Here is a 9,933-nt window from a genome sequence, read left to right as displayed (position 1 = left end):
GCAAAAAGAAACAAACCAACTTTTCTGTTTCTTTTACAATGAGTTTAGAAGAGACATAACTAATTCCAGTGAGTGAATCTCTCAAGGGAAACTAAAGAGAAGAAAATGACGTAGAAGGGCAGATTCATTGTTAAAGCAACATGGCAGGCTCTGTAAGTAAATACCCCCTTTAAGCCCAAATAGCCTCTTTAAGAAATTGGAACATTTTGAGTATTTACAAAAGTCTGTCTAGTCGCAGCCACAGGAGACATTTAACCTTCTCCCAACGGTGATCCTGGAGTGTGGATCCCTGGGAGTGTTTGAAAACAGGTGTTGATGCATGGGGCCATGGCTACTGCACGCTGATCTTCAAACCATCTCTGCAACTAGATTTTCTTTTTTGGTAATATTATGACTTTCAGAAGAATAAATGATCTTTTGTTGGCCCATAACTCCGAGACCTAGAGTGGAAACCTTTTTCTGCATTGGTCTCATTTCAGACAAATCCAAGGAAAACGCCGAAGACAGTACAGACATTGCATAGAAAGTTCTATAAAATGCCTATAAAAGGCTACAGGGTCCATGTTAGTCCAGGGTGTGCGCTGCCAGGAGGCTCACCCTCAAGTGCATGTGCACATTTATGTTTCTCACCTAATTATATGGTGTCTGACAGATTCAGTTACTACAGTTATTAGGGTGCTGAAGTCTGAATGTATGATCTTTCACATGCAAGGGAACTGCTTTACCTCTGAGCTGCAGGCTGAACTCTGAGTTGCAGGCCCAGCCACAATTAAGGACGTTTTGTTCATGAGGTTGGGAATGGATATGGTGTCAGGGACCATTGGATGATCACATTGCATTCCCAGTCAAGAAGCAGAGTGAACAGGAAGTCATCTCTTTCCCTCCTATAGAACCTCAAGGTCAGTCGTTCCCTCCAGCAGGGCTGTTCCTCCAAAAGTCTCCACATACAAGATCACCAGCAGGAGACCAAGTGTTGAAGCATTTAAGTCTAGGAGGTGGTGGGACTGACATTCAAACCACAGCAAGGCATACTGGGACAATTGGCATCTTCCATTGCTCTGTTCAGTTACGCAGTCTCTTGACAATGTCTGACAAACCATCGTGTTTTCTCCTCTAGCTGAGAACTCTCTCACAGTTTGGGTGGGTGCTCCTCTTAAAGTTACCGTGATTGTTCAATTGAGAGACTTTATTTCTGTCTCTCAATTGATAAGGGATAGAACGTCTCTGCTTGGGTCACAGGAGAAACTTTAGATTTCCCATAAGCAACTCACAAGTCCACACAACCAGAAAATAGGCCTAATTATCATATCCTTATTTTATATTTGTGGAGGGGAAAGCAGGCACCCTGTTACATAGGAACATTTGGGTCTAAATGGTTGTAGCTCCCTAGTCAGACTTTCATGAGACTAAGCAGGCATTTTTCTGAAAATTTTCAAAGGATGTGAATTCTGTGCAGGATGTGATTCCTGAATGAGCAGGGGATGCTTAAGAGCAGGCAGGAAGTCCCTTTGGTGTCTTCTTTATGAAGTACCTCCTATGTCTCTTCTAATCAAATCTTACATGCTACCTTAGTGTGAAACAACATACAGGTTGTAGACACATAGCATTTAATTCCCTGAAGCCACCTTGCCTGCAAGAGTCCAAACCTAGTGAAGTGAGAAGTGGCCAAACAGTTTCTGTCCTGATTGTACTGGTCTGACCAGTGTGTCACACTCAGCCATACTTTGGCTTTAGTCAGGATCCAAGCTTGTATTTTATCAAGCCTGTACTGGCCAGTATCCTGTGATTATTGTAATGCTTCATATTGTATAAGATTTATGGCTGTGACTTTGTTGTCTTGGGAAGTGACACGTGGAGCCTGCTACTCATAGAAGGACATTCTAGCCACAAGCAGTAGTTTACAGATTATGGCCTGGGCAAAGCATCATTTGGTATTTTTTTTAAATGAGAATCATTTGCGTTATGGGTGTCTGTGTGCTCAGGCTAGAGAGCATGTGTAGAGGTCAGAGGACAACTTTTAGGAGTTATTTCTCTTCTTTTACCATACGGATAAAGGACTCATATCCATGTGGTAAATGTCCTATATCAGATTGGGTTGTCAGGCTTGGCAGTAGGTACCTTTGGCCACCAAGTCATGTCCCTGGGTACCATTCTTTGGAAAATTGAAAAGTTACAAAACCACACAGGAACCTTTGGCATCCAGGTACACCTTATTCTCATCTTTGACTTCAATAAACTATGCTTTTATTTGTTTCTAAAAGGTATATAAGAATATATAGATTTATTGAGGACCAGTGAGATGGCTTGGCAAGTGAAGGTGCCAGTTGACAGGTCTACCTGAGTTCAGTAGTGGGATCCTCATGGGCAGGGGAGAAAACTAGTTGTATTAGCTGTCTTCCAACCACTGCATGCACAACAGGGCATGTATGTGCACACACACGCACATACACATACACACACAAAATAAATAACTGTGTAAAACATTTCTGTTGATCAAAATGATAACAAACATTTTGTTCCCACCCATCTGATCTTATCATGTAGGATTAAGCAGTCTCATTATTTTGGCTAGTGGAAGTTTACATTTAGATATATTTTTCTGTCTGTTTATACAGATATAGATACATAGATTCAGTTTTATGATTTTCTATATATGCTCTTTAGAAGTTACCTTTATCACCCAACATACTGTAAATTTATTTCCCAATATATTAGAAATATATTTATTCAAACTATTGGTTACTTTTTCTTAACAGTTTTGTGAAGTGAGCTTCAAATTAGCTGGACTTTTAAGCCTTTGAATATGTATTTGACAAATCATTCCCTGAAAATTAGTTTCTAATCCTGGCAACAGTACAGTGCTTTTAGAATTCAGATGAAAATGAAGTAAATAGTTTTTTTCTTTTTTTAAAGTTTTTCCCAAGCCAGTGAATTGCTCAATTGAGTTCGGGTTCTCAATACCCACATAAATGCCTAGTGCTGGGGGGGGGGGGAATAATCTTCCTGGGGCCTAATGAGCATTCAGCCTACACAAATTGATGAGCTTTGATTTTAGAGAGAGATCCTGCCTCAAAAAATATATTGGGCAACAACTGAGGAAGACATCCAGTGTTTATCACTGGCCTCTGTGTGCAGGTGCCCACACATGCCTGCATCTACATGCAATTATTTATGCACACACCCTACCCCCAAACACAAGGTAAGAAATAGCATATACAGTCGCTATAGGCTGTTATACTTTGTAACTGTAGTGCTTAAAGACATGGAGGGAGCCATGGCTCCAACTGCACATGTTGCAGAGGATGGCCTTATCTGGCATCAATGGGAGGAGAGGCCCTTGGTCCTGTGGAGGCTGGATTCCCTAGTGTAGGGGAAGGTGGGAGTGGGTAGGTGGGTGGGGGAGCACCCGTATAGAAGTAGGGGGAAGAGGGATGGGATAGGAGATTTGTGGAGGGGAAATCAGGAAGGGAATAGCATTTGAAATGTAAATAAATAAAATAACCAATGCAAATAGATAAATAAAAAAATCATATGAGCAAAACTAAAATGAAAGGAAGGAAGGAAGGAAGGAAGGAAGGAAGGAAGGAAGGAAGGAAGGAAGGAAGGAAGGAAGGAAGGAAGGAGTGGATCTTTCCTTCTGCTGTCTCCTCTTCACAAAGGAATGCAGACAGTTAAACTATACAGATGTCTTTTTAACATTAGTAAGGCATAGCATGTATGTGGTGGTCACATGATCATAACTTTATTTTCACACTCAAATATCTTCAGACTTGTCAAAGCATGCTTGCTGTTTTCCAAGTGAGCCGCAGCAAACTTGAAAGGTTTAAACAGCTTTTACTAAGTTGTGCTTTCAAGTATTTGAAATCACACTTGAAGAAAATTGAAAGAAAAAGTAAATTTTCCCTTTATAAAAAAAAAATGGTCATTTTGAATTTGAATTCCAAAGCAATCAAGTTTGTGATTTGAAGCAATTAACAGCACCACCAGAAGCCTGAAAATGGGGATTTTTGTTGGATATTTCATTAAAGAATTAAGTTTTTCTAACAATTATTATGGAATCTCTACAGGTGAGTGTAAATTAAATCCAGCTTTTTCAGTGTTGTGGAAGTTCAAAAGAAAAAAACGGATCGTGGCATCTTATCCCTGCACAGGCATGGGGGTGCTCTGGTGGTAAGGGTAGGCTTGTGTTCCTTATGGGGGGTCCCCTTCTAAAAGCCACTCCCCTCTACACTTTCAATCCTGATGGTAGGAATTAGCTATCCTGGTTTATCTAGGATTTTCCCACATGGAGCACAAGAAGTCCAGCATCCAAAGTTCCTACCAGAACCAAAATTACTCCCTGGTTTTAGGGATGGAGGGAGATACAAACTCCTACCCCCTATCTTACCTGTAACAAAAAAGACATGATTCATGATCAAAGACAGCTCTGATTCCGTATTGGATGGGTCAGTGTGAGTCACCTCCCAGCCTTAGTAACAGACACTGGCTAACTGTAATCATGAAGGCATCTTTTTTTTTTTTTAAAAAAAAAAAAACACTTCAAAACTGGGTGCAATATAGTAACTATTGAAACCTGTTGGTGTTGATTACTGCATTAAGTTCCATGCTGTTCTCTAATAGAAATGGATACTTGTAAGAAGAAGCATAAAATAATGTATGTTTCCTGTCCTGCTGTTAACACTATTGGAGAGCTAGAAGTACCAGCACCTCTGTTTGTGGGGCCAGGAAGGCTCTTCAGCTGAAGGTGGCCACCTTAGCTTCTCTCTTTGCCTTTCAGCAGAGATCTGAAGCACCTTTCAAATATTTGGCAGCAGCATCTTCTCAATGTGTGCCCCTCAGTGTGTGCTCGCACACCCTGTTACGGTTAATGGAAGTGACACGTGTGCTCACCAGGAGGAGAGAGAATTTATCCCATGTTGAACACAGATCCTGAATCTCTTTCTAAACTTCAGACCTGAGGAGAACAGTACTGGGAATTACTGCTTTCTCGCTACATTAGTGACTTCAATTTCCTTTTAATTGGAGCCTGCAATCCAGATCCTTGGAACTCCAGGGGTTGGACAATATCAATTAAGATCTGGATGCTTTCTAGGAAGTACCAGTTCAAACAGTGCCTTTCTTCCTCTCTTTCTTTCTCTCTTTCTTTCTTTCTTTCTTTCTCTCTTTCTTTCTTTCTTTCTTTCTTTCTCTCTCTTTCTTTTTCTTTCTTTTTCTTTTTCTCTTTCTTTCTTTCTTTCTTTCTTTCTTTCTTTCTTTCATCTTTCTATCTTTCTGTCTTTCTTTTTCTTTTCTTTAAACACAGTTGTGGCTATTCACAAAACACAGTGGCCTAATGAGTTCATATTTACTTCTGAGGTTTCACATTTGCAAACCACAGTGCTGGAAAAATAAGTGAAGTGTTTCTCAACACCACTGTGAGCTGACGGGCTTAATGTACAGGGCAGATAAATGCATGAATTGTCAAAATCCCACAATGGTGCACAGAGCCTTCAAATATAGTATCTTCCCCTTGTTCAGGACATTCATTTCTCCCAAGAATTCTTTTAATGTAGGACTTCAATTTATGTTTAAGAACTAGTAAACTATAGTGGTTTGACAGCCATTCACACTTAATTCTGTGCATTAAACCAACAGCATTCTTTTCTACAAACATCCATTGTTAGGACAATGCTCTTAGACAGAATTTATGAGAAATGGAATTATGTTACCAAGGAGATAGCATTTACTATAATGAAGAGTAGATCCTGGAAAATGGCCCCTTTTACAGCAGCTCAGAGCAGAGCCACAAAAGCAATTGATTGGTCTTGGCATTTAGTCTTATATCAGCTGTGTCATCCATAGCTTCAGGAGTGAGAACACTAATCTAAAGTGACATTTCTGTTCTGGCGGGCTTTTCTGCCCTGATGAAAGCAATTACTTCATCCCTAAATGATAATTTGCAGGAGTTTCAACCACTTTAATTGATAATTTTTTTGTTGTTGTTCTGAGTTCAATTGTGAAGTGATTAGCTGATTTGGTAAATAGAAATTTAAGGTGTGAAATATACAAGCTGCCCCAAGGTAAAGTGCTATTTATTGGGTGGACAGAAAATACTTGATAAAGCTGCAGGTCCCCCCCCCCCCATTATTATGAAACTGACAGTTGTGTATGTTAAAGTTGTAGGATAAAAAACGAAGAACAAAACACTTTGATTCATGAGACTTTGGGCACACAACTAAGCACACAATGAATAGCTTGGGGTTGCTGCGGTTCATTCAAGGGTTATTGGAACCAAGGTGAACACTAGTTGAAAGGGGCTGGGCAGACTGATCGGCTTTCTTTATTACTGTTCTAATGACTCATTCTGGAGTGAGAGCCTCTTATTTGAAGTGGTAAGAATGAAAAACGCTCATTGGCTAAAACCAATTAATTTAATTATTAAGTTCAAACGTACACAAGACATTTTCTGAAGATGAGGGGAGACATTCGGTGAATGGCTTTAATTACTCGTCTGATCTACTTTACCTCAAGTCAAAAGGGTCACGATGATCCCATCAGAATATGCCGTAGCTGAAAACCGTAAGCATGACTCTTGGTTTTGATACTTTACCATATGTTAGCAATCACATGTTTTTTTGACACAGTTTAAAAGCAATCAGATTCAACATTTTCTTACATGTGGAGACACAATGGTCATGTCACATGTTAAATTTGAAAAATAAAGCAGGAGTGAAGGTCAAACTGATTTAGCACATCAGACAGTCTTTGTCAGCCAAGCTTAATATATCCTGAGTTTGTGGAACAAATGAAATTTTGCTGCTGTTACACTTTGCTTCCAAACAACCATTACAACTGGTTTCATATATTGTGTGCGCATCAGACCATCAAACAGTGCATCTTTACTGACGTGTTGCTGCACCGATGATCTACAGTGGCAATCTGCCATTTATATAAGGGCAAAATGTGCATCTATATTTAGTTGTGAAATTGGCCTATTATACTCCTGATGTTTACAGAGGCTAACATAAATTAATGATGACAGCTATGAGCAGTGCATTAGTTAGGCAGCAGAGCTCGTACCTTGAACTTGAAGGTTCCAGTTTTAACACCTAGTATAGACTACCCAGCTTGTGTCACGTGCTAATGAAGAGTTCTGAAATGATGACCTTCTCTCGAACTATGAAATACTTCCATTGGTGAGCTTTGTTGTTTACACTCCCACCAGGTAATAGTTGTCCATCCATTTCTCAATTATACTACTTTGTATTTGCATTTATTCTCAAAATACACCGGAAAGAGCTTATTCTGCAGCAAACTGACTTGATTGACTTTGAAATCTATGTGATGTCAGTGTGGGGAGAGCTGATTTACTAAGTGTAATGAAGGAAGGGCCAGCGTGCTTATGGGGTCTCTGTTGTATATTTTTCCTGAAAAGCCTTCTCATTCAGCTCATGGTATGGCAAGTGCAGGCACTGGAGTAACTGTAGACTTTACCATTAACTATGACCAGAGATCTGACAAGTGTGCAGGTGTTCAAAGGTTCATGAGTTAAAATGCTGAAGCCTTTGATGAATTTTTGATGGCTGCATTTTTAATACAGGTCTACCTTCTTCCTTTGAGGCTGCATGCCAGATTAATTGATAAATAGGAGTCTGTAGTTCCAGTGCTCCTAAGCAAAACAAGTAGGGAAATCCATAAAAATCTTGCCTGTCTGGCTCCTTAGAAGCACCTCAAAAAGGCAAAATTTAAAGCCTTTTATACCCCTCCTTTCTTCCCCTATACTGGGATAACCAAACCCTGCCATGCTCTTTCAGAAAGACTACATATTAGATTGTAAAAGTTTTCAGAAATTATTCAAACTGAGGCTTAGTGGTGAGGTTTCTGTGGAGAGGGGTAACATTGAACTGATAATGTCAATAGCAAAAGAAATGAATCAAAACATTTATGTTATAAACTATACTTTTAGCTTGATTATTATTATTGTTGTTGTTATTTAATTTTTTTTACAGTCCAGTCATTATTCCCCTCCCAGGCTGTCCTCTGACTATTCCTCATCCCATTCTTCCTCCCCCATCTCCAAGATGTCCCCACCCCAACTTCTAGCCCACCAGACCTCCCCACTCCCTGGGGCTTCTAGTCTCCAGGGTCAGGTACATCTTCTCTCACTTCACTAAGTCAAGATCAGGAAGTCTTCTACTGTATATGTGTCAGGGGCCAGCCTCATATCAGCTAGTGTATGCTGCATAGTTGGTGGCTCAGTGTCTGAGAGATCTCAGGGGTCGGGGTTAGTTGAGACTGCTGGTCTTCCTATGGGTTTGTCCTCCTCAGCTTCTTCCAGCTTTTCCCTAATTCAACCACAGGGTTTCCCAACTTCTGTCCATTGGTTGGGTGTAAGTGTCTACAACTGACTCTTTCAGCTGCTTGTTGGGCCTCTCAGAGGGCAGCCATGCTAGGCTCCTCTTTGTAAGCACACCATAGCATCAGTAATAGTGTCAGTCCTTGGAGACTCTTCTTGAGATGGATCCCAAGTTGGGCCAGTCACTGGAACTCCTTTCCCTCAGTCTCTTCTCCATTTTTGTTCCTGCAGTTCTTTTAGACAGGAGCAATTCTGAGTCAGAGTTTTTGACTGTGGAATGGAAACTCTATCCATCTACTTGATGCTCTGACTTTCTACCAGAGGTAGACTCTACAAGTTCTCTCTCCCCAATGTTTGGTATTTCAGCTAAGGTCCCTCTCTTTGAGTCCTGACCATGCCTCACCTCCCATGTCTTTGGTACATTCTAGAGGGTTCCTCCCATCTCCTACTTCCCAAGGATGCCTGTTTCTATTCTTTCTGCTGGCCCTCAGGGATTCACTCCTGCCCTCCCCCAATACCTGATCATGTTCCCCCTTTCTTGTTCCCTGTCCCCTCTCCCACCCAGGTCCCTCCTGGTTTGTAAAAGCATGTCTCTGAACAGATCACTGTGGAGGAAGATAGTGTTGGTTTATTTCGTTTGCCTATTGCTCTTTTGTGATTGTTGCATAAACTTTGTTGTTGTTCTTGCTGTTGGCCTCTACAGTTGTTTTAGTTCAGTAATAATTTTAACCATTGTAATGACTTCTAAACCAAAGGCATCAATTTTGCAAGTCTAATGTTGATCATCCTCAAAAGATATCACTTCTTTATAATTTAATGAGTAACCGGTTCAAAGTTGCATCTTTCCCTGTACTGGACAAGCTCAGTAAGTGATTGATACTCATAGCTAGTTCCATGTGTCAGGAAGCTGACGATGCCTCTTCTTTAAATGTGATTGGTTCTTCTGTTTCCTCAGTTTCTTTATCAAATACAGTCTCAGTGTGATGTGACTCTTGGTGAGGAGTCTGAGGGGCAGATTCCTGCCTGGTTGTATGAGCTCTCCACAGTCCTGGATTTGTCCTCACTAGAACATTCAGATTAGTGAGCTTTGGAGGATATTTTGAAAGACAGTTTTCCTTCTAAAAGAACCTATGTGTTCTTTATAACTTAAAATTACCAAAATGACTATTACCATTTAAGGTTTTCTGCACATAATTTTCAATCTTCCTGAGTAATCTATTCTCTTCACATTTTTCCCATGTGTGAAAATGACTACACATCCCCTATCTAGAAACTTTTTTGCAAACATTCAAGCTTACATTATTAAATATATATGTGTAAGTATACATGTAGCATATGATAGATAGGCCCTAAAAACAATAAATATCATACAGAAAAGAAAGCTCAGTATTAGCTATAAGGGTATTGTTTTAGTCATGCTAATGAAAAGAGTGTCTCCATTATAAATAAGCATTGTGGACATTCAAAGAATCAAACTGCCCATGTGAAATTCAATTAGTCTACCATCACATGACTTATACAGCAACTATAAACATTTCATTAAAGCTTTATTTCTAACAAATAATAAGAAAAGTACTTAGTGATATCATCCCATTTTA

Source organism: Apodemus sylvaticus, chromosome 6, assembly GCF_947179515.1.
Source record: "Apodemus sylvaticus chromosome 6, mApoSyl1.1, whole genome shotgun sequence".
Classification (NCBI taxonomy): Eukaryota; Metazoa; Chordata; class Mammalia; order Rodentia; family Muridae; genus Apodemus; species Apodemus sylvaticus.
Note: the sequence above shows the minus strand (reverse complement) of the source record.